The sequence below is a fragment of the Balearica regulorum genome, chromosome 2 (assembly GCF_011004875.1).
Source record: "Balearica regulorum gibbericeps isolate bBalReg1 chromosome 2, bBalReg1.pri, whole genome shotgun sequence".
NCBI classification, from domain to species: domain Eukaryota; kingdom Metazoa; phylum Chordata; class Aves; order Gruiformes; family Gruidae; genus Balearica; species Balearica regulorum.
In genome coordinates this window covers 72,988,448-73,013,564 of record NC_046185.1, presented here as the reverse complement: position 1 = coordinate 73,013,564, position 25,117 = coordinate 72,988,448, and the positions used below count along the sequence as shown (strand labels likewise).

The following is a 25,117-nucleotide window of genomic DNA, read 5'->3' as shown; positions in this document are numbered from 1 at the left end:
GCTTAGCTGCTACAGCAAGGTAAGAGATGAGTTTTCCTTACCAAATTTAACTCAGGGTTTTTAATTATGGGTGAGTGTTAACAATTCAGCTTCTGACCTTTGCTATAAATGTACATGTCTGTAGTTTTGATTAGTCCAGACCTGTCCAAATTGCAAACTGAAGGTCCGCTCATGCTCCCATTTCAATTGACCGGGGAAAATGCAGGCAGGCTTCCTTCAACCTTGTTAAGTTTAAACTTTGAATTCTGTGGAAAGACAGACAGAAATAAATGTAATTTCAATGGATCAAGTGAATTTTCATGCCTCTCTAAAACTTGACCAATGCTCTTTTTCATAGCATAAGGAAAACCATCATCTTTGCGATAATCTGGTTTGGTCCACTGCAAGAGCTATGTTTTTTCTCCCACCTAGTGAATTTTAAGCTAGTCAAGCCCTTTCTCAACAGGCATCTGCACACTTCCTTGCTCTGACAGAAAGTCTCACAACTTTTTGGTTCTGTCCCCAGTTTTGTTATGGCAGATGCATCCATGGTAATAACTACTCTGCTAGCCTTGCATCTTCCTAATTTGGAGACCTTGAGAATATGTGGGGAATAAAAGTCATAGTTTAAAATTCCATAATTAAAAATACCTAAATAAAGAATAATTGTTTCAATGCTTGTGGCACATAAGGAAATGGCAACTCCAAAATTCAGTCTACGTGGTTTCTGCAAAAATCTTCCAAAGATATTTTAATTTTTCATCAGAAAGACTGAGGCATATCACTCAACACTTCTGTTCATAGCAGAAATCTGATTTACTGAACTTGATTTGCTACTGATTATGATCAAGATTCAACTAAAATGCTAAAGGAACACCCTCACTACGTTGTGGATTTGGAATGAATTTCCCCTTTCTGTCTTCCACAGGGTCGGATGTATGATTTCAGGAAAAAAGTGTCAGTGACATTAAAGTTCATATTTAGACTCAGCTAAGTCTCTTTTATACTGCAGGATTTCTTTTTCTTCCTTTTCTAAGCTATTCCTTTCCCTCTAGCTACAGCAGCTATTTATTTGTGAGTTACTTTAAATCTCTTCCATTTTATAAGGCACTTCACTCTTGACAGCACTGGAAAAAATGCAGCTTTGCCTTCTAAATTTAGTAGAAGAAGAAAAAAGAAAAAAACCAGATTGTTTGCTGGTCTCTGCTTCTATTCTTCTGTTCCAAACTATTCTCCATAAGTTCCTGTCTATCGCCTTTTGTAAATAACATCTGCTTTTCAAACTCCCTGTCTGATAATTAGTCTGAATCGTTTGTAAGAGTACAGTACTTATTTGGAAATGTACAAATCAAATGCTAATGGGTAGTAACAAGAATTTCCCACGTACTCAGCATTTACATCAATTTCCACATTAGAACTATATAAAAATAATAATAATAATAAAAAAAAAAAAAACCCAAACAACCCCAACCATCTAAACTAGAAAATTTGCTGGAGGAAAAAAAAAAAGCTGTTTAAAAATTATGCATTTGGGTTGACATTGCCAAATACTTTAAATCTTGAGAAAGATTTTTCTGGTTATATGAATTTATTAATTGTCCTTCTTATATCTTTTCCAACATATCAACTGGTTTGGGGATATCTCCCCTCTGCTGTGTAGAGCTTCAACCCACATCCTGTCTTTCTCAAGGTCTCATCTCCAGGCTACAAAGTAACCCCCACTCAGTTGCTTTCTGTCTCCAGGACTATTTAGAAATTTCATACAGAACAAAATAGTGCAGACCAGCTCCATCAATACAGATTGAAGGAAGGAAGTCCTGAAGTACTTATTTCCTGATTATTAAGGACTTGCTATTAAGAGATGGGAGACAAATATAAATCTACTTTGCCTATGGCAAAATATGGCTTTGAATCAAACACGTCTACCTTCACAAGGTAAACTTCCTGAACTGCAGGACAAACCCTAAGCTCTGATAAATTCAGTCCTAATAGTCTTTCATCAGTAAGTTCCTTAGCTGAATTAAGCACATTGAAGGACAAAACAGAAAAATTAACACGCTACTTTGATTGAAGCCTGACTACGTGAAGTTCTCAAGAGCCAGCTGGAAACAGAATCCTAAGCCAGAGCCGTGTCAGAGGGGATTCTGCACAGCTTCACTCTTGGATGTATGTTTTTTCATGTGTTTTATGAATGATCTGGAGAAACATGTGAGTGCTATCTGTAGAAAAAAACCCAAACAAACCCCAAAATCTGTTTGTACACCACCTGTTAACAACCACCAATTCATTCCCAGAACAGTCAGCTACTGGATCCCCATTCCTCTGAAATCTTAGAAAGACAATCAGTATTTCAGGCAAATCCTTGAAAGCTGGAACTAACATAATCACTCACCCCAGTTCTGGTCCCTCAGGTGCATCAGTGTCTCTTCTGGAAAAACACTGTCTTTCTGAACCTCAACCTTCTGGCTTACAGTTTAATTACTCAAGAGGCATATAAGCAATGGTGCCAGACACGTACAGAAGGCAATAATAGACAAAGGCATTATAAATCATTTGAAAACAGCATCTCTAATGCCAGGTTTGCCACTCTGGTGCTTCTTTCCTTTGGAAAGAAGGAATCCTTGGGGAAAAAAGAAAGGTTGCTAGGTTTGGGGAGACAGGGAATTCTCATTCCTCACCTCTGGCAACTGGAAATGGCTGAAAAGCCGCACACAGCTCAGTTACTGCCACCTTATGACTAGCCAGGCCCTCTGACAGGTAATTTCACTGCTAGGGTGATTCCTTGACACCAGAGCAAAAGAATGGCCATAGGAGTTCAGACCAAGAGTCCATTTAACCCAGCATCCTAATGCTGACACTTATGGCCACAAGTGGCCACCAAGGGAAGGAAAAGAAGAGGGTAGACATATATGCTCCTTTTCCTGAGTATTTTCCCAACTTCCAGCTCTTACTAGTTCAGATTTCCTGAATCTGATGTGGTTTGTCTACTTTTTAAACTTCAAAAGGTTTAAAGTGGAATACTCTTCCAAGCATTCACCAAGTTCACTTGAAACGCACGGAAACTCTGTGCATTTACGACAACCTTCATCAAGTTGTCCAGGTCTGCTATGAGTCACTTCCCTGGGACAGGAATGCGATGCAATGCAAACACGCCAGAGCCAGCTCTAAACCCACTAGTGCAGGTGCTGACAGAAGTTCAGCCACAGCCTGGGCTGACCGTTTGATTATTCGCAGAGCTTCCCCACTGAGTTTCGCAGCTCCTTTGAACCTCTGCGGTGCCACAGTGACACTGCTTCCAGATCACAGCTCAGGTCTGTGGGCAGTTATACCGACTACAAATTCAGTTCTGGTCTCCAACAGCTCACTCCTACCTAAAACTGGTACAGAATCACAGACTTCCTACTGGGGCACACTCCATAGTGGTGTAAGTCCCACACTGACATAACAAGGAGCAAGAGTGATCTGCTAACACCATTGTCCTGAAGCACGTAATGAGCAAGGACCAAGACGTAAATTTCCGTCCCACTGTCCCCAACTACTGGTGGCACATTTGAGAGCAAAGTTTGACAGTGAATTAGAAACCATCCAACTGCAGAGCAGCAGTCTTCTATTTTTTATGACTCCAATTTTGCATCTTTCTCGGTCAGTACAGCTTGAGCTCGGTTCATCTCCCTGCTCATGAAAGTTTCTAGCCGAGTCGCTTATCAATTTCACCCAAACTGTGCTATTTCCATCTCCATTTGTCATGTTTATGGTAACATGTTTACTATTTAATGTTCATACAAAGCTTGGAAGATAGAAAGCACTGTCTAACTGCTAAACGTTGTCATTTATACAGTTCTTAAAATCTCCAAGGCAGGAAACACACATACAGGAGGCAACTTGCAATGCCTGTCTTCCAGGACACTAGACCGAGGGGCAGTCACACAGGGGCAGCCGTGGTGGCTAGCTATCACAGTGAAAGGCAGGGTGCTGGCAGGCTCCCGTCCCCCTGGGAGCACACCTCTGGCACCTGAGCCAGCGCCGTTTGGCACACAGAGCGTATATTTATGGTGCCATATAAATGATTCATAGGAACACATTCCTTATTAGTTCAAGAAACAATGAAGGATTTCTGTGCACTGTGGTCTATTAAGTAATAGTAATGGCTCTCAATTACTTGAAAGACCTCTAATTAATTTCTATATTGGCAATGCCTGAGTTAAGAGGTCGGTCAAGAGATTAACTCCTGTTCCCTCAGTGTTGCTCAGCCTTTCAGTACCAATTTCCATGAGCCAGGCAGAGTTCCAAAATCAAAAACCTGAAGAGAAAAAAAATCTAAAATAGCTATTTTCATTACCACCTCCTCCTTCCCTCACTAGTTGACAAGAGATACTGTAATGCAGAAGACTAATGGAGGTAAAAAAAAGGTTTTGCCATCTAAAAGATACCTTCCTTGCTCTGACATAATCCTCCTGATCTATTTAAATTGCTTCCCTCCTTAGCCTCCCTCTCCATTTTGGCTGCTCATTTATTTTGAATTTCCTTCCGATGTGTTCTCCTCCTCCACTGCTGACTGAAGAGTTCTAAGCCATACTCACGAGTTGGATATTTCCTCATATTCCTGTGTCTAAACCCAACTTTTCCTCTAGTTTTCTGAAAAATCTAATCTGTGGTCAGCTGCCAAGCTTGGACTACAAGGCAAGCTGTATGCTGAACCTCTTTGTATGCACTTTTTATTACAGAAGCATACATCAACCCTGGGATGACAAGCGAAGCAGTTTCAACTGGCACATTTTCGTTCTACATTACTGAAGTACTTACATCCTGCTTCTAAGTACATATTACTCTGTACAGGGTATGTCTATAATATACACTTACAGTGTAAGCACAGGACTATAATTTTCAAACAGCGGTTGAAATTCTCAGTCACTGATACGGTTTTGGCAACACACTGCCTTTCATTTTTCATATCACTAACTCTGTTTGACTTAAATGCTTTCAATTTTAAAAACTGTTTTCTTACGAGTTCAATAGTTACATCTCAGACATCTCCTGCACCATCTAAACTGAAGTATGAAATCTCATCAAGATCCAGGAAATCTGATGCACAATGTAGTATAAGGCAGATCACCAATGCCCTGCTAGTTCCTGAGCTGTGGTCTCACCCCTGGCCAGCTTACCCCAAGTTATATACCGAGCATGACATCATATGGTATGGAATATCCCTTCGGCCAGTTTGGGTCAGCAGTCCTGGCCGTGTCCCCTCCCAGCTTCTTGTGCACCCCCAGCCTCCTTTCTGGCAGGGCAGTATGAGAAGCTGAAAAGTCCTTGATTTGATGTAAACATTGCCTAGCAACAAGTAAAACATCAGCGTGTTATCGACATTATTCTCATCCTAAATCCAAAATGCAGCTACTAGGAAGAAAGTTAACTCTATACCAGCCGAAACCAGGACGCAATAGTAAATAGCCAATCTTTCTAAACTAAGGCTGCCATTACCAAGTTTCTGAGTCTGCACTGACCTCATAAGCTAAAGACTAGCAACTCCATGGCTTCCAACAGGTTGTTTGACCAGAATAGTCTTCAATTTTGCAAATACCTCTTAAGATGAGCTCAGCCTAGGCCAAAGACCCCAGATGGTAAGCAATCTCAAGGAACATAAGCCTCTCTGGGTGAAAAGCACAGGCACACTTTGGTCAGCAGTTCCTTTTCCATATCCCAGCTGCTGCATTAGGATCCCCATCTTCTTTGTCAGTCAGCTTAGCCTCACCTCCTACATCTTTGCTTCACAAAAGCAATGCATTGAAAACAAATGACCCAGAACAGTGAGTCACTTAATAAGCTCTAGACTGGTGAGTGTGAACAAGTCAATGCTGGGCATCTCCATCAGGATTCTGCACCAGATCCCCTGCAGCCATTGCAGCAGAGCAAAGACAGGTGCTGGAGAGAATCACAGCCTTGCACAGGGACCAGCCCAGCAATTCCCACACCATGACAAAAGCGCTTCTCAGACTAATGGGATGAGGGCAACAGGGTACAGGACAGTCTAGGAACTCCTGACATATATACAGTGGTGGAGTGATAATTATTTATTTATTTATTTATTTATTTGCTTTTATGAACAGCTTTATTACAAGGTCTAAATTTAATCTACTTTACAAATGGTACTGTTTGCTGGCTTAAAATGTTTTGTTTATTATATTCCAAAGCTTTATATTTTAAGGCGAAACTTTATATCTCTTTTGGCCAAGTTTGAAGGCTGGGTCTTTTTTTTAAGTCAGTACAGTACAGAGCTTGACTGTGAAGACAGAATTTAAGGAAAATAATCTCTGAAAAGTTTTTCCAAGGCAGAATTAAGAACAAGAAAAATCTACTTTTACTCAGTTTTTCTTAATGGGGTGCCCAGTGAGTCAGTGCATTTAGAAGTCCTCCTAGGTTACGGCAGCTTGTCTACTTTTATGTTTTGATCCTACTTTGATTCAGCTTCCTTCAGATATAAATACTGTGAACTTGAAAGTCAACCTGAGGTCAAGTGCTGATGACAGCGGTATATACATTATAAGAGAATAATGAAGTCATGTGTTACAATGCTGTGAGACATAAACTGAGGGTTTACATGGTCATGCTGCTGCCCCTTGTGCCTCTTTGAAGGCTAAAAAAGGGGCAAGACCTCACAGAACACAAGTCACAGCTCCAAACTGAGATCTGATAAAAGCACAATGTGGAAAGCAGAATAAAAATCTATTACCCCTACTAAAAAGTTCAATAAGGAGTTGTAACTCAAGGAACCAGAAACACTATTTTTGGAATGACAAAACCTAATAAACTTCAACAGGAGGGAAGATTCTTAAAACAAACTGAACAGTCATTTCTTGCCCTGTAAATATTAGAAAGGAAATCAGATCCATTCATTTGGAAGCAACTACTGCTGTAAAGGAGTTGGTTTCTTTTCTTTTTTTTTTTTTAAAGCTGAATCACACTAATCAATCCCAGCTATGATACAGAAAAAAAAAAAATGTGAAACTCTTTCCATATGCTTCCCTCTGTAAACAGCAATATTTTTGAAACAAATTTTGTATAAAGAATTCCAGAGAGTAAGCAGAATAGTCTTACGTTAGCTTCTAGACAGCACTTTTCAGAATTATTTAAAACATATGGAAGAACTAGTCTTTTGGTAAAACAAGATTCTTGAATCTGAGATTCAGTTTTATGCCTGAAATGGTTCTTGGTAGATTATAAAATAATTTTACTTTGCCTGCTTCACCATTTCTGACTCTGAGTTACAGACCCTTAGAACACATTTTTTCTTCAAGACTAACCATAGCTGGAGCACATAATGTAAAATTCCCAGTTCTGAAATGTTTCAGGAAGTGGACAGTTAATTTCAAAACAAAGTTTAAATGGCCTAAAGGGTACATTTAAAGTACTGTCAGAATCTGAATATCGTTCTTATTTGTTAAGACAACATTTGTAGCTGATATTAAACTACAAATGATATAAATAAGCTTTCCTGATACCAGCAGTATTTATAAGTGTGATAATACCCAGTCCCATATACCATACCTACAAGTCCTCCCTGATAAGACTTTCAGAATTTTGCATGTATGTTCTCCAGTCAAAGGAAAATATCTCGAGGTCAATTATTCAATGACCTTAAGTCACAGGGCTCAGGTACAGAAAGCTTTGAGGTTTGAGTCCTTCTTGCTTCAGGAATTAAACTCTTTTGCTACTTCATAAATAATTAAGGTAGCCGGCAGGTTTATGCAATATTTACCTTATTTAAATTCACCAATGTCTGCCTATTTCCCTGTGCTCAAAGTCCAAGAGCAAATAGGTTTGCCTCCCCCATGCTTGTGTGCACAGTCCAGAAGATCACTGTGCAAAACAGAACCTCTCAAAGCAGGTTCTGTGGACCAAGTGGAGACAGATCATCTGGACCAACTGGCTGGCTCTGCTCTTCGTCTCTGGCTGCTGCCTGTGAATTGAAAGATCAGAGACTCTTTCATACGGCTATTCCAGGTAGGCCATTGCTGTAATTGTCATCAGGGAAATGTTGTAATCTCACATGGGAGAGGATATAAATAATCGTGAATGGGTTGTGGCATATCCAGCAGACTATCCGTCATTAAGACATGACCTGTGCGGTGAGCTACACGTAAGCAAATCTTCTTTGGTTCCCCATGAACCATTAAGGATTTTTCTTCACTCTTAAAGGTGATGTCATCACCAAGACTAGACTATGTTACCTTTCCTTATATCAGATTGTGTAATAGCTAATCTGTTTATACCAAAGGGCAGACACTTCACCATGCTGGGCAACCTGCCCCAGTTCAGATTCAAAAACTCAAGTTCTAAATACAGTTTGCGGCCTGTAAGTGGCAATGTTCAAGGTTTACCACCTTTCAAAACCTTACTAAACCTTACTTTCTTCTGTTTGCCTTCAACCAAGATAATTTGAGCACTACACTGTCTTGCGACTGTGAGGTCCATTACTTGTGGTATTGAGGAAGATCAGAGATGCCTTCAACAAAGAGGCAAAGAGCCTCTCAACAGCTGTTGAGTGCTTGAGGGGCCCATACCCATCCTGTCAGGGCTCTGCATGCAGGTACAGGGAGTACAGGCAGTAGGAAAGATTTAGGATGATCCCGGGAAGGGTCTAGGAGAAGTGCAGCAGCCAAGGAGGCACTAAAATAACCAGCAGCAGGTTGCCACAGACTGTGCTAACTCAGTACCAGAGGAAAAGGATGAGCAAGAGACCAAGATAGAACAAAGTTCTTACACAGCTACTGCTCTGAAAGGAAGTTAAAAGTCAGAGTGAATACAGAAGGATTCAAAACCAGATTGAGTCTCCTTGGGCAAGTTTTGCAGGGTCACAGGTCTGTCCCTCACCCCTGCACCAGACACTGCACCAACATGTGCATGTCCCCTTCCCCCTTTTCTCCCCTGGTCAAGTGACTGATGTTAAGCACTGTTTTGTCCTATTTTCTCCTATCACTGTACTAAGAAACATAGTAGACAGAAAGGAAAAACAGCCTCAGCTGCAAAATTCCCTCCTTAGTCATAGGTATGAGAAAATTCTTCACTGTAGACAGGAAACGTGAACACCCATTCTCCTCCCTTTCACCTCCTCCTGGGACACTGGGTTCAGTTAATGGAAATATCAGGGGAGTGTCGTCTTAGAATTTAAATAGCATGTTATTACAGGGAATTAAAAAAAAAAAAAGATTTCACAAATTTTCTCACTGCCTGTATTGTTTTAACTTTTGGTTATAACACATATGCACTTCATAGCTCTAAGGAGATCCAGTACCCTGAAGCCCTAATTATCAATATGGTATGCTCCCACTATCTTTGTATTTGTACATAAAACCAAATTAGCAATGTCCACTGGGCCAAATTCTTCCCTTGTTCACACTGGTACAACCTGTCTTAAAAGTAAGTGGGACCCACGTTCAATTTGCTCTGCCTTCATGTAAAGTTTTATGTCTTCCTTAAGCACACATTTTATTACTAGGTGTCTTATTTCCATCTGCTCATACTGACTCACACAAAAGTCTCTCTTTAGGGCATTCTATAAACAAACTAATGAGATGAATGCAAATTACAGCAGCCCTTCCTTCTACCACAGCCTTCCCAATGCAAAGGCCTGTATGTCCAGAAGGGCTATATGGAGTTACATTTCCAAATGGGAGCTGCAGATTTTGTTGATTTAAATAAAATACTCATATTTTTTCCAAGAGATCCACAACGAAAATTATGCTTGTTACTTTGACTATACTCACATATACACATTTTTTAATTAAAAACTTAGTGAAAAGTGGTAGACCTTTGATGGTATCAAGTGACTTTCTCCACAGCAGCTCCTTGGGGTCAGCTCTAACTGTATTCCTGAGCCAGGTACGCGCCACTGACAACTTCGGATCTACAGCACCTAGCCATATAACTAACACACGTCAGTTTTCCCAACCCCTTACAGAGCTGAGCAGTGTCTAGTGATCTCTGTGTCTCTAGAAGCAAGCCCTGCGACTGCCCTTGGTTCTGCAACATGCTGAATTCTCCTGAACACTATTTTGGATGGGCTGCAAAGCAACAGCCTGCAAGTTGAAAGGAAGTTCCAGAAATCACTAGTCACCGGGCTTTCACCAGAGGTAAAAAGCTGCAGCCAGGGAAGGTGATATTTGGGAGGATTCATTTGAGGTGCGGTACGTTCTCATTGTTCAGCTGTGACACCCACATATTGCCACTCAGTCAGAGAAGCGCATACTGACGTTAATGAGATGCCCTCAGCAATCTGCAATTCCCTTTCTTCAGCAGACAAATACCCTTTGACCTAAATGTTCCTTTTTTTTTTTTTTTTTTGGCAGACTGTTTAAAGTATAAGCCAATAGATGTATTTTCACCTTTTTTGTATTATAAATCTGAAGAGCATAAAAAAGCAAGTAGCGAACAGGCAACTAATTAAATTCTTCCTTGGAAGAACAGCAGCAATAGCACAACTTTTTTACGAGCCACATGCTTTTAAACTGGCTACTCCACTTTCTGATTCTTTAGCCTCCCTTCTTTCTTCTACTTTCAATATACAGTTAATGAAATACTGGAATTAATTATCTCCACAGCAATATTCATCAAAGGACTTCTGCTTTTATGGAAGCCAGGGAAGAAAAGTTACCAGGCAAATCTAAAGGAAAAATGCACCCATTGGATTCTTACAAGCAGGCTAAATGTTCACAGGATAAAATGAATACAACTAGAACTTTTTTTTCAAAATGTATTTTCTCTCAGCTGATGTCTCTGAGTGGTGCTAGTATTACCTATCTTGATGATGAACATATTTTCAAGAGCATTTTTCTGCTAACAAATAGACATTCTGAGAGGTAACCATATGTTTAAGTGCTCCACAGAGCCACGGTCTGAAAGAGGAAAGGGTCTTATGGAAAGTGTGCCGAGACAAAATCCTGGCCCACAGAAGTCAATAAGAATTTTGCTTTTGATTTTAATGAAGCCAGGATTTCACTCAAGAGAACTGCAGAAGGGTCAACCTATTTAGAGAAAAAAAGTATCCAGATGTCTCACAGTATTATGGGCTCTAAATCAGAAATTGCTGTAACACTGTGAAACCTTTTCCTCACTCCCTTTACTGCATGAAATAGATTGCCTTATTTTTAACTAAAAATTATTCTTTTGCCCAATAAAGCTAATATAAAAGAATGTATTGGAGAAGAAATGCAGATCTACTGTATTGTGAGACATACAAATACCTGGTTTGTCTTACAGCTTAATCCTCCTGCAGAGAGTTAGATTTCTCTTTTTTATGTTGACAACCACATTTCTTTCTACTTCACGTATTTATACCAGAGTAAAAAAGAAAACAATGAACCTCTGGACTAATAACACAGGTGGTATTTTGGTTTTGTTGGTTTTAGTGGGTTTTTTTCTAAATGGGAAGATGATAGAAGATTCACTAGCACTCATAGGTATACATGTCTGCAAGGCTAGGCAGAGATATGAATGGCCATTTTTACTCAGCTGTCTTAAAAAACTACACATGCCTTCAGTTAAGATCCGTTATATACCCATTTCAGAAACCAGGGGAATTTTAATCATCATCCTATTATAATTTAATTGCATTCAGCCTCTTTTTCTTCTCCCAATCCCTTCCAGACACTGCTTTTCTGTTGTGTTCAAAAAGTATCCTGTTGAGTTGCTGACATTCTGCCATATCTTTGCTTAGAAGTATACACAAGGACAATATAATTCCTACCAAAGCTCTCACCATTTGTAACGCACACAAAAAGTGTCCTCAAAATGTTCCATCATATACAAAATTAGACAATGTTACAGTCAAGGAAAATTCATGTATTTAATGTGGCTTGTATTTCACTTAGTGCCTCTTGGTGTCTCCTCCCTGATAGGAATGTATATGGAAATAGAGCGCAGTAACCTCTCCGTTACCACCCAGCCTTTTGCTTGAGAAATCCAGCACTTCAAGCCCAGGCTCTTTGACTCACTCAGTCTCAAGCTTCTGTTTGACAGTGCAATCTGTCACTGTCAGCCTACAAGGAGAGGCCGACAACAAACCCTGTAGTAAGTAATCAACCCACAAATACTTCTACATCTTCTCCCACTGCAGTTGTAAACCTTTGAGCTTGAAACTGATCTCAGTTTACATCAGCATAAATCCTAACTAACGCCATCAAACTATGTAATTCCCAGTAATTATTTTAAGGGAAACAAAACCAGATTCCAGTGTAATGAATCCTAAAAGCCAGATGAGACTTAATATAGTCATATAATTTCATTTTATGAGCCAAAACCCAAGTGAGCAGCAGCACTGACCCTTAGTGTACACTTTCATCACAAGTAAATTACAGAATATTGCTATTAACTTTTTGTGTTGCAAAGAACTATTCATTTTTTTTTTAATTTGGAATTGGCTGAGTGTAATTACTGTGTAATCACCAGAAATAAGTGTCATCTTTGCCAAGTGTGGGTTATGTACTTACGGATTAATAACAAGGGTACCTGTGCTGTAGCACAAAGCAATACTCCTTAGATCTATTCTTGTATCCACAACTCTAAGGGACTGAGAAGCTCTCTGATTCATGACCAAAGGATATGGCTGTATAATTTAATCACTACAGTGCCCATGAAAAATACTTCCAAGGGAAATTTTATTTATTTTTTTCAATTGGGGAAGGAGTTTGGTTCCTCTGAATCACAGAATCACAGAACGGTAGGGTTTGGAAGGGACCTCTGGAGATCATCTAGTCCAACCCCCCCGCTAGAGCAGGATCGCCTACAGCAGGTAAAGTACCAAAAGCAACTCTGATAAAAAGCAGAAACACATATTTGAAACAGGCTTCCCATTTTAATTGGTCTGTCCCAGGCTTGATACCACCTTAGTGAGCATTACCAGAACTTCCAAGGGACAAATGTGAAAAGTTGCTAGGTGTATATCAGCTGTAGTAAGCAAAACGACAGCGGTACTGCCGAATTGGGCTGGTCCCAACTCTGAGGGAGCTGGAGAAAACCTGAATGAAAAAGCCAGCCTGCAGCAGCATCACCCTTTTTCCTGGAGAATGACCAGTACCTCAGAGAGTTTGTTGTCTTCTTCCTCCTGCCTACTCAGCAAAAAAACTAGCTTGCCCAGCGGGGCTTCAGCATATGTCATTTATCCAGAAAAAGGAATCGAATCCTGGAGAAGAGCTACAAGGTTTTATCCAAACGTGAAGCACAGATATCCCTCTTGGCAAAATAACTGCCTAGAATGTGTTTAAACATGAGGCTTTCCAAGATAAACGTGGCAGCAGGGGCAATCACTATCTTCCTCAAGGCATCCTTGCATCAAGCAACCTGTCATGAGACAGAGGGAGCTAAACCCCTGTCCCTATTTCTGGTCTGGTTTGAATGCACACCGCTGTGGTTTCAGGCCCTGACTCCTCTCTTCCCTGAGGTGGAATTTCAGTTCCAGGGCAAGAACCATAAAAACCATACATGCAATCTACAGGGCTCTACAAGGCTCACCTACCTACACTTCCTTCTTTCATGCAGGGATCCACAACCATTCTGTTGAAGACTCAATATATTTTAAATACAACAGAGAGTGCTCAGCACAACAGGAAAAAAAAATCCAACCATGCAACCATGGATTCCTGTTCATATTATCTAAGGCTTCAGCAAGATCCTCTTATGTCAGCATGTCTGTAGTTTAGAGGACAGATTGCTCCATCCAAGGCTCTGCTTCTCCCTGAATCTTTGGACCTTCTCATGGCAGTCCCTCTCAAATTTGGTACACAAAAGCAGAAGCATCCAAAATAAAACAAAGCCCTAATTATTCCCCTAATTTTTACACACGGGGAGCAATTAGTTTACAGGCTGTTGTAATGAGTTCCTGTGTGGCTTGTATAACAAATGAGGTCCCTTCAATTAGATGGTCATTGCCAACAGTGGCTTAAATGCCAGTTGTACATTATTTTTGTTCCAAACACATCTCTAGCATTACTTTATCCACAGAGCTTGTCTTGTGCTTTCAAGATTCAGTGACTGGTACACTAAGAAGCAAAGACTAGATTTTTTTTGCTAAGTACTTAGGTGCCTGGCTCCAATTTAAATTGATGGAAACCTTTAGAAACGTGGCCCCAAGTGACCTGGGGCTTGTGTACTCTGTGTCTGCTCTACTGCATTTGACACATGCTTAGCCAGTTGGTATACCAACTGCTACAAGGAGCCACAAAAACAGCACAGTACTGAGTCATCATTAAAGGAAGAGCAGTTTGTCAAACCACATCAAGGGTCTGATGAAGAATAAATGCCACGGTCATTAATATCATCTCTGAAAGCAGCTTCTCTTCTGGATTTCATATCCATATGGATCAGTGCTGTTGGAAATGCAATGTACAGTAATAAATGTTTAGTGTTCAACATAACCCAAAGCATAAGAGTTGACACAGGAGATCTGCCAAGAGCACGCAGTTGTAAGTGACATGATTCATGCACTAGTACTAGTGATCACAATCCACCTGGGCAGAGGGGAAGAGCACCACCCCAGATCTCACAACACTACCATCCCAATGTGGATTCCAGCACCTGTACCCTCCGCTCACCACCTAGAGAGACACACCGGTTCTGCTCAGAAGTCTTTTATGAACCTGAGCAGTTAATAGATTGGCAATGCAGCAAAAAGATTTAGAAATTGGGTAGTAGTGAAGTTTTCTTAAAACCCTTGGATATAAATTAAAACAAAACCAGTAGGCCTCAGCTCAGTGTGAATAATTTAGCTAGGATGTTAGCATCACTGTTTCAGTCACATTGGCATGTTTTCTATTTACATTTCCATGTCTGCAATTTAAGCATATTCCACATGGGAGAATTAATGCCCTGGTCTGTACAGGTCTTACAACAAAACTACTTTTCCTGATCTGATTTTACTAATTTAAATCAATGGCAAAATTCCTCCTCACTTTGACATGAGCAAAACTAAACCTAAAGCTACGCGTTGCCTAACACCGAAACCCAAGAAGATATAATTTTACAAAGCCATGATCTACTGTTCATCTACTGCACCTCATAAGTGTCTCCTTTCTGGAAATGATAAATAAATCTACTCAAACTGGAGATACAGCAAGGAACGTACATACATATTAGGTTTAGACTAGACTTTGGACCCAAAACACAGTTAAGGAGGTCTTGAATCTGAGCTGGAATATAAACAGCTGAGCTCTGATCTGAGAGTCCAAGTCTACCACTGTCAATGTTCTAAAATATTCAAGTACAATCAGTAACAAAAGGATGGAAACAGTAAACCCAGGACTATTCTACTAATTTGGGAAAATACCACAATGACACCTGATAGAATGACTGCTCAAGAATGAGAACATACTTTTCTCCCCTGTTTTTTGATACAACCATCTAGACAGAGGCACTCACTAATTCCAGATAGTATTTTAACATATATTGAGCAAGAAAACTTAATTGTCCCATTTTACTGTCACAATAATCTGACATCTGCATTGCTACAGATGCGAATATTAATGGCAGAACAGCAGCTGAAGGTACAAAAAGCTGTAAAAAATGCATTTTCTGCAACGACGATTGGTATGACTCTTTTACTTTACAATACCAGCCAGTGGGTGGGAAGTAATTAAGAAGGGGTTTTCACCCTCTGCTGTGTGGTCTTTCAAAAAAAGATCTCTCAGCAAAGACCTCTGCATAGAGATTGCATATCCATGACACATACTACTAAAGTTGCTGGGGGGGGAGGCAGAGAGGAGAAAGCAATTCCCTAGGCACTCAAACCAGGGGAAAATCCTGTGAGAATAAAGATAAACTCTTCCTTTCTTACTGTTGTAGCATTCCTTTATTGTTAGATTTTGATGAGAGAAAAGGCAAGAGGAAAAAAACCCAAACCAAACAACACTTGGTTAGTGTGGTTAGTGGCCTCAAAAAAAAGAAAAAGACTGGAATCTTGAATTTCAAAAGAATTTTGTTTTCATTTAATGCCAGGGGAGTAATACTTGAAGACCAAAGTGCAGCAAGCAGACCTTCAGAATCCTCAAGCACGAAAAGTGGTTCCTTCATGGCTCTTGGTGTCAGATTCACGGAAACACACAGGTAAACATGGAGGCCTGCAGGCTATGGGTCAGCCTACTTTAAGCAAAATTAAAAGGTTAACCCCTATTTTCTTAAAAATAAAATGTTACTGGCCTTTGTTCTTACAAATAATCCTGAAAATGAAAAAAATCCACCCAAATCAGTCATTAAAGTTGTAAGTTTTCACAAAAGCTTGCTGATGCCACACCCTCAACCTCAACTTCTAATCTGTGGTATTTACAGAAACTATACCACATTTCCCATCTCCTGACTTGCTGATTTCCTGGTTAACTATGTAGGCCAGTGGTGGGGGGACAAGGAGTGGAATCATGGAAAAAACAGAGGAAAACAGCTGTAACTGCTTAGAAAAAAATGAACAAATCTCTTGTCTCCTCTGGATCTGTCAACCTGTTGAAATAAAAGCTTTTCAGGGAGATCATTCCCCAGCTGTCAAAGGTCTGACTGCATTCAGACCTCTGAATTTTTGCTCTGCCTTTTTACTCTGTTCCCAGCAGTCTCATCCAATTTCTTCACAACCAGTGGAAAATCCCACCTTAGTGACAGATCTGTGACTTAGGAGGATAACTATCCTCTGTGAAACACATCTTTATAAAAATGCCAAAAAGCAGAGAGAGAGTCTTTCAAGGATAGCAGAGAGCACTGTCGACTCTTCCCTCACCTGCTCTCCAGACTAGTAATGGCAACGCCGGCGTGAGGCTGGTACGCTTGCATAAACCACTGCTCCATAGGCCATTCAACACACCAAAAAGTCATCTCCATTCAAAGGTGCTCCTAAACAAAAGCAAGCCAGAGATACTGCTCGAGGCCTCTACTCCTTCCAGAGCTTGGCAGATCCCTCAGTAGGGACGATCTTTGAACAAGAAGGACATGACCCCACCTCTGCACCCAGCACTGCCCGGGAACTGGCGAGCGAGAGCCATGGCCAGGGACACTGCTCCAAGTGCTTTGGAACAGGAGCTGGTCTCTCCCACCAGGTAACAGGTGATATGCAAAACAGCAGCCAGCATGGATTAAAAGCTTCTGAGGATGCTGCCAGAAGAAATGTGCTGTTCATTTGATACCTACAAATATTCTTATAATGCATTTATGTTTTCACCACCATATGAAAGCTGGTTTTATCAACGAAAGCCTACAGAGGACATAGACTAAAAAAACTGTGCACCAATCTGACGGTAGACTAAAAAAAACCCACTCTGCTGGCTTAACATCATTTTTCATAGAACCTGATTAATCAATCATGATGAAAGGCACTGAAGTGCGTTGCTGACAATGTTATGACAAAAAAAGACTGTGGGCTCAGCTCTCAGCTGGTGTAAGAAGGTCACTCTCACTGCTTTTTTTCCAATACTCTTTCTGTGATGCTTGTGCAGAGATGGTTAGACAACTGTAGGCTTTGTGCTGTGGATGTATTTTGTATATTGCCTTCCCAGCTGGGGACACTTCTGACCAGTTGACTTTGCTGGAACACCTCTCTTTTGCTACTCAGGATGATTCATGAGGTAGAAACAACAGTTTTACTGTCTGACTCCAGCACTGAGTTCACCACACGGGCAGGTAGGAAAAATACTATTAGTAGAGTGAGTTGAGCAAGAGCTAGGATCGTTGCCAGATAATAAACACGCATCCCCACAAAGCAACAATAAATAGTATAAACAAGCTTCAGTTCTTTCCGTAAAGAAGACTATTAATTTCATCCAACTGTGCATAGCTGGAACTTAGCGACCCACAGGATAAAACAGCATATTCTGGAGGTTTTCTGTGAAAATTCTTTTCCACAATACATCAGGTCACCACCACATCTCATAATTAAGACATAATTTGATTGTCAAGGCAAATTATTGTACACTTGGCATTCCACATTTCGCCCTGGGCTCAAAACAAGAAGCAAAGCCCCTACTTACAAAACCTTCTGGAGCATGCATTGAATTATATTTTTTGTGTTGTTCTTTAGAAACTTCTATCTAAAATGCCTCAATTAGCATCAGAAAAATCAAGATATTTGTTAACGTGAAATGAAAGAATTTCTACTTCAGACATGATTGTGCACAAGTGCAAATCTGTACCTCATTAAACTCAAGAACTCCCTTTTTGAAACTTAAATATTAGTCGTTCTAGCCAACATGGTAGATAGCATCTGAGCTGGCCAGACGCTTACAGGAAAGGCAGTAATGCTTCTTCCTTTAATACAAAACACACGTCAAAGCATGTCAAGAGACCATTCTTTCCTTCACCTCTACCCAAACCTGGATGGTACTGCAAAAAGTATATATTAGACACATTCTGTCAGTCCCTATCATTCACTGCATCTTCCATGATCTCTCTTTGACCTTTCCCTTCCACTAACCCATAATGGCATGTCAGGATACAGTTGATCCACAAACCATAAATGACTGCTCCAGAGCCCATTTCTAGCCCTCTTGCCTTCAGGAACCAACCAGTCAGCTCACCCAGCCATGCAGCTAGGCTGAACACTGGACCAGCCATGCGTGCCAGCAATCAAACTGCATATAGTAGGGTCCAAGGGTCCTGCAGCCAGAATTCAAGTATTTCCATCTTTGACTGCACCTTATAAATTTTTCAGCAGTTCCTTACACAACTCATTGTGCAGCAGTTGTCCTCTACTATGAGCTTTCTAAGTGAGAAGTTACTTCACTGGTGCACTGAGTGCAGGTCCCAGTCATTAGCAATACCGTCAGATTGGTGCACAGTTTTTTCTTTTAAAGCTGTTCTTAGATATTCCTAATCTACAGAACTCTCCTGGCACCTTGGGTAGGCCTTTAATAACCCTTTGCTAAACCACAGACACCCTACTTGTTAGTGCAGCATCTAATTGCTCACGTCACACTTCAAACTTATTCCCTGAGTTGCACAGCACCACTAACTACTCCTTACCTTTCTTAGGGTGTTCATAGCATTGTATCAGCTTAAAGCCCCATCACAGAAATACTAAAGGAAATAATTTTTAAAAGCTGCATTGTGCTGCTCTGCTACAGTACCCTGGTGTTCAGGATATTGAAGAAACACCTAAATGTGGGTGAATAAATCCTTAAAACCAAATTGTAAAGCAAGTTAGAAAAGGAATAAACAGATGCACAGAAAAGAAAATGGGCATGCCCTGGGTTACACAGTGAGACTAAACATCATTCTAACAGCTAGTCTGTCTTCTGTTTCACCTGTATGTGGATAAATGCAGAGAAAAAGCTACTCAAAATGTCGAAAATTTAAATATTGTTCAAGGGAAAATATTTAGAAAAATGTAGCAATCTTAAAAGCAAACATTAATCTGCACACTTACTCATGAACTCAAATACTATGAGCCAAGAAGAGACATGATTAAGGTCTTTTCTGCATCCTTGACTCTGCTCTTGTGCCACTAATTTTCAGTTCATTTGTTTATCATAGCTAAATAGCTCATACCCTATAGCCACCTTAAATACAATAAAGCTATTTTGTAAGCATAAATTTCCCAATGAGCTATGCTCCAGAAAACTGTTTATGATTTTGGCTTTCAAGAATGTATGTCATTGATAAGCAAGAATGAGACTGTATACCCCATTTCTATTTGCTCCAGCACTTAATTCCTTTTTTTAGGACCATGTGGAATTCATCAGCACTGTGAAGCCCTTGAGGTATGCAGAAACCATGTTATTAATGCTATTACTGCTAATTAATTCTGCCAACAAGTCCTACGCAAGTAGTCAAGACGTCGGTCTTTGCCAAAGCCAACAGATTAACTAGATTTTAAATTCTAGGACAAGGCATTCTATATTATAATAAGCCAAAAAAAAAAAAGGTTTGGAAAACATTGAAAAAACTTTTGAACTTTCATGCAATGTAAATGCTTGTCTAATTAGCTTCATGTTTGCTGTGAATTTGCAGATGGGTTTGTTTCAGTTCGTATGTGTCCACAGAGGGGTTAGCTGTATAATAAATAGTTGTGGCAAGTGAACAACAACAAAATTAGAATCATTATGATATATATCATACTTTAGTTTTGAGTGTATTGCAACATATCACAGTAAAATAACAGCAGTTCTCTAAAGACACAGATTTCTCATAAATCATTATATAGAAATCTGTATAATTTTACATACACAATGTACATACAGTGAACATATTAGATGAGAGCATACATAATGTAAAGTGTTCAGGTGCAAGCATGTTAGTTGTTTTTTGTACAGCACTCACATTCCTCTGAGACAAGAAACAACAGGAATGATTTATGTTTGCATTTCCACACCTTTGCAGCAGATTATACTTGCAGTCTAAGGAGGTGACTTTTAACTGTACCTCGCCACCTTTCCAAGCTATTCTCTCTAGACCACCAGGCCCAAGGCTCTCAGTTATCAGGAATGGTTGACATGATTCTCATACCTTAAGCACCCTGGCAGGCAGCTTGAAATATGCAGTTAAGCAATTCTTCAGATATTCAATTAATTCAATTCTTCTAGAAGTAGGTAACTGCACCGGAGGAGACAAGCACATTATCTCAGAACTTCTCACAGGTCCCCTCAAGATCACCTCTGCATACAAAGAAAAAAAGGAAAGCTGCGCTCCAGCCAGGCTCATACTTAGGTGTAATCCTCCAGCCCTTCATAAGCATAAATTTATAGCAAACTAAATAAGTAATGAGACAATGGATCATCCCTCTTTTCCAACAACTCCAAGTTAGGTTTGAAGAAGTGATGGAGACAAGATGGTGAGGCAGTAAAATGTGGAATCTCCATCCTACGGACAAACACACCAAGATTATCCTGTTCATTTCTGGTCACAACTAACCTAAGCTTAGTTTGCACGTACTTGGCATGACACTGCCAAAGTAGCCTTTGGCCTGACTCTGCTTAAGATACAACTTGGCCATAAAAGCATGTAACTACCTTACGGTACAACCTGGCGATCCTTGTTCATGTGTACCCCAGATCACACAGACTTTCCAAACAGTTCATCTCCATTACTTTACCAGCTTCATGTTTCTGCTCTGCTCAAGTAAAGGAATGCCAATATAAATGCATCTAAAGTGAGCTGTGCTGGCCTGAACATTCTGTTATGAAAAATTTTCAGTTTTATCATCAGGTTGTTAATGTGTGGCTCTTTCTGGAGACCACTTTAAGGTCCCCATAAATCTATGAGTTACACATAAAGCAATATACTAAGGGAACATTGGTCCCTCTAAATTCAAGGTGTCTTGCTATCTAGCTAAGAGTTGGCTAATCTAGGAAATACCTGGGAAAATTCAAGCTGGTTGTGATCCAGCCACTACTTTTATTTCTAGCCCAGATTACTACCTACAAAAAAGAACTCATGTCTTGCTCATAAGTGCTATAAAAATGAGCTACAGACAACACTATTTTCACCCATCTAAAAATGCAGCCTGGACTAAAATACAGCTGTTCATCTTTCTAATCCACCCCACAATAGGCATTGGTACAGAGATACCCTCCTGCTCAGTAAAAACTGTTGAAGCAGTTTGTCTATACATGAGTCCATTGTAAACATACTGCTTTACCTGGGATGACTTTGTAATGACTTTTGTGCTGCACTCAAGATAGCAAGCTTGGCCTCTTACCAAGACAAAGGCCTGAGTTCTTTAAGCCACCATCTGATGCAGCTCTTCTGCCTATGCTCCCAAGCCTGGGCAGGTCCACGCAGGTCAGGCATCTCTTTTCTATATTTTGCTGCCTAGAACTGACGTGTGCCCTCAGAAATCACTAATGCTACAGTGTGATTTGGAGAAAAAGGCAAGAAATGAAGAATCTTCTACATGTTCATGAAAGTTGTTATCTGTTTAATTTGGGTATTTTTTTTCCCCTCTATTCGAGTGTTATGTTCATTTAAGAGCAGCAGACTGCCCTGAAAGGACAGTAGGATTACTCATTCCCTTGCAAGTAACTGACAATGCAAAGGGGAAAGAAGACTGTAGACTGCAGGGTGGCTGGGGAGGAGAGCGCTAATAGCATCAAAATGGGAGCCTGCAGTTACAGAGGAGACTGAGAAACTGCTGGGAAGAACAGAGAAGACGACAGGTCTCAGAAGCTGATTGCAAGATCACCTTGGACAGCAGGTTATTTAGAAATCGTGTTTCTAATTTCTATGATATCTGACTTAGTTACTCTGAGACATTCCTAGAAGTTTTAAGTTCTTCCTATAAAAGGACATTCTAATGAATCATGTTTTTTGGGGGGGTTTGGGGGTTTTTTGTTTGTTTTGTTGTTGATGTGGTTGGGGTTTGGGGTTTTTTGTGTGGTTGTTGTTTGTGGTTTTTTTTTTTTTTTTTTTTTTTATTTGAGAGCTTACCTTAAAGAAAAGGTACAGGCAGATCCACCTCAAAGCTCTCACTGATGTGTACAAACTCTGGTTTCCCTCACAAAGGGAAACAGCAAAGTCAAGGACAGGAGGAATGAATTTACGCTGGCTAGACTCTGATGAGGACTTTGGAAGTTTCTGCAGTCTAGAAAGTGACATCAAAACAGACCCACAGAGAATTTAGGTTCATGTCATGCTTGTAGTAGATCATCTTCACCCAGCTCATTCACTCAGTAGCTACTGCTTACTAGGTATTCGGATGATCACCAACAATCGACAAAAAGATAACCAGTAAAAACTGCAGTCAATTTAAAAACACTGAATGACAGAAATTCTCAGAAATTCTGGGTGTTCCACCACCAGTGCCTATACTTTCAATCCATCCCTTGGCCCTCTATCACAAAACCACTTCTTTGAGGAAAACAGGGAATGATGTAATTAAGCAAGCAACTAGACCAACCAGTTCATGGTCTGGTCTGTGACACTGGTCTCTGCCGGTGCTTCAGAGGACTGGGTCTTTGGACTAGATCAAATTCCTGTGCCTCTGGCTAACTCTATAACCTATGCTACACAAAGAAGTAGAAAATCCATTCTTTTCAGTTTATGCCCTGAAAAGAAAAACTTGCCACGACCCTTCTAAATCTTTGGTCTACCCAATAAAGCCTCAAGTGTGACTACTGTTTATATAAATGCCTAATCCTTTTTTTGAGTCTTGCTAACTAAAGTAAAATCCTGTGACAGAAAATCCCATGAGTTGATTACATGCTACATTAAAGAGTATTTATTTTTAATGCATTTAAAAATTGGTGGGTTTTTACACCATTTGCCAGCTTTGTAGTCTCGCTTCATTCTGTACCTTCCCAGACATGTTCCTCTTTCCTCTCCAAGTATACAGTACAGAGAGCAGGGGATGTTCATGCTTGTCATCTTCCCACATTACATTATTTCCATTAGAGTAGGTTTAGTACAGGAAAACAACCAAGAGTTGTACCCACTCCAGATAGCAATGAGATGGGACTCTAAAAGAGTCAGTTATGTGAGCACTAAGGTACGCTTCAAAATAATCTAAACCCAGACAAAGCGAATGGCAGAGTGCTTGTGTATTTGTGCCTAGTGGAAGCTGAAAGTACTCACTCAGGGTATTTATTAAGAAAGTACCTCTCCTCAGGACATACTTTAAAGAAAGTGTTATAACCCACAATTCTATTGCTCTGTTTCCCATCTGTATGTTGAAGCAGTATTTGTTGAAAAGTGTGAAACAAGATACTAGTGGAAAATGCTGTTTAAGTTCCAAATATTAATTCCTCATATGGCAATCATGTACTTGCTGCTATTACACAAAGTTTTTAACCAGCATTCATTTCAACAAAGAACCATTACATGATATGTTACCCTTGTGCTTTATATAGAATTTATTTTTTAAGTGTATAAACTTATCATTTCCTATGCTTATTCTTTTCATCTTGTTGGCAAAAAGCCAGACCAGTGATTTTATTTGTGTGGCACCTGGCAGAATTCTTCAGCTACATTTCCGTAACAAGAACGTGAAACAACAGCCACTTCATTAAAATATGGCTCATAACTGAGCAAAAAGCTAAATTATCAAAATCAGAGATTTATACCCCTGAGAAGCAATTCCTCTAGAAATCTAAGAATTTCCAGAAAAGCCATATCAGGCAATAAACTACATAGGCTTTTACCCTTTTCACATCAAGGGGTACTGCTAAGAGAGAGAGGAAATGTTCCTTACCATCCTCTCTGCTGAATTGCCAATCAATACTTAGTGATCATGGATCATTGATGAAAATGCAGGATTGCTATAGGGAACACATGCTGTAGACTAGATCAGATAGTACTTTGGGATATGGGAAAGCTATTTAGAAGAGTGGCCTCAAAATCTGAGGCTGAAGCCTCATAACCTGATCCAAAAAGTTGCATTTTGCATTCTAACCTCCAGAGTTGAACAATTAATTGACAATGATGCCAATTAATCCAGCTTTAAACAAGAGAAAGGAATTACACCACAGAGGATTATTTCTATGACCCACTAAGTTTGCACATGTATATGGCTACTTAGACAACACATACAGCAATCACCTAGATAGACAACCCACAGACTTCGTAGCAGTTGTGAAAGCAGGCACTACGTTGGCCTTCCCTCTCCTTTGAGATAACTATTTAGAGGACAACTTACTCCATTGCACTACTGATTTGAAGTACACAAAGACATATATGTGTGTCACTGCTAATGAAAATTCAGTATGTCTTTCTTTTTTGAATCACTTTTTAGATAGAAAATCACCTCTGAACCAGATGGAGAGAATCTATCTTTTGCAAGATTTGTTTGAGCCCTGCAGAATCAGAAGATGTTTCTGCCTTCAAAGTATTTTTCCCCTGAAGAGAGATGATGATTAAATTCTTGTTCTTGCACAAAGAACAAGGACAGGGGTTAAAAACCAGAGCACTTGCAATGCACTCACAGATGAAATATACATAAAAGGGAGAAATGTCAGGTGAAGAGTGAAAAAGGAGGCAGGAAGCTCTGCAGAGAAAAAGAACAGACCTTTGGTATCCGAAAGATGGATTCACGATCTAACTCGCAATCCAAAAGGGCACTAGTCTTTGTCAATCTGCTCGACCAATTTAGCAACATTCTGTCAAGTATTTTAAGAAACTAAGTATGTACACTACAGTGCAAATTCACATTCTCTATCTGTAATCTTTATTATGGATTGTAAACCTC

General features: G+C 40.0%; 1 long non-coding RNA gene across 2 annotated transcripts in view; it reads left to right on the top strand.

The window, feature by feature from the left end:
• LOC142600428 (uncharacterized) overlaps positions 1 to 25,117 on the top strand; it is a 42,771-nt gene that overhangs the window by 12,420 nt on the left and 5,234 nt on the right. The window contains exons 2-3 of one of the 2 annotated variants that reach the window (XR_012833901.1): positions 7,781 to 7,980; positions 15,964 to 16,071. This is a non-coding gene — a long non-coding RNA (uncharacterized LOC142600428). Of the gene's footprint in view, positions 1 to 7,780; positions 7,981 to 11,305; positions 11,358 to 15,963; positions 16,072 to 25,117 lie in introns of those variants that run through there. The other variant, XR_012833902.1, reaches the window with a different exon arrangement.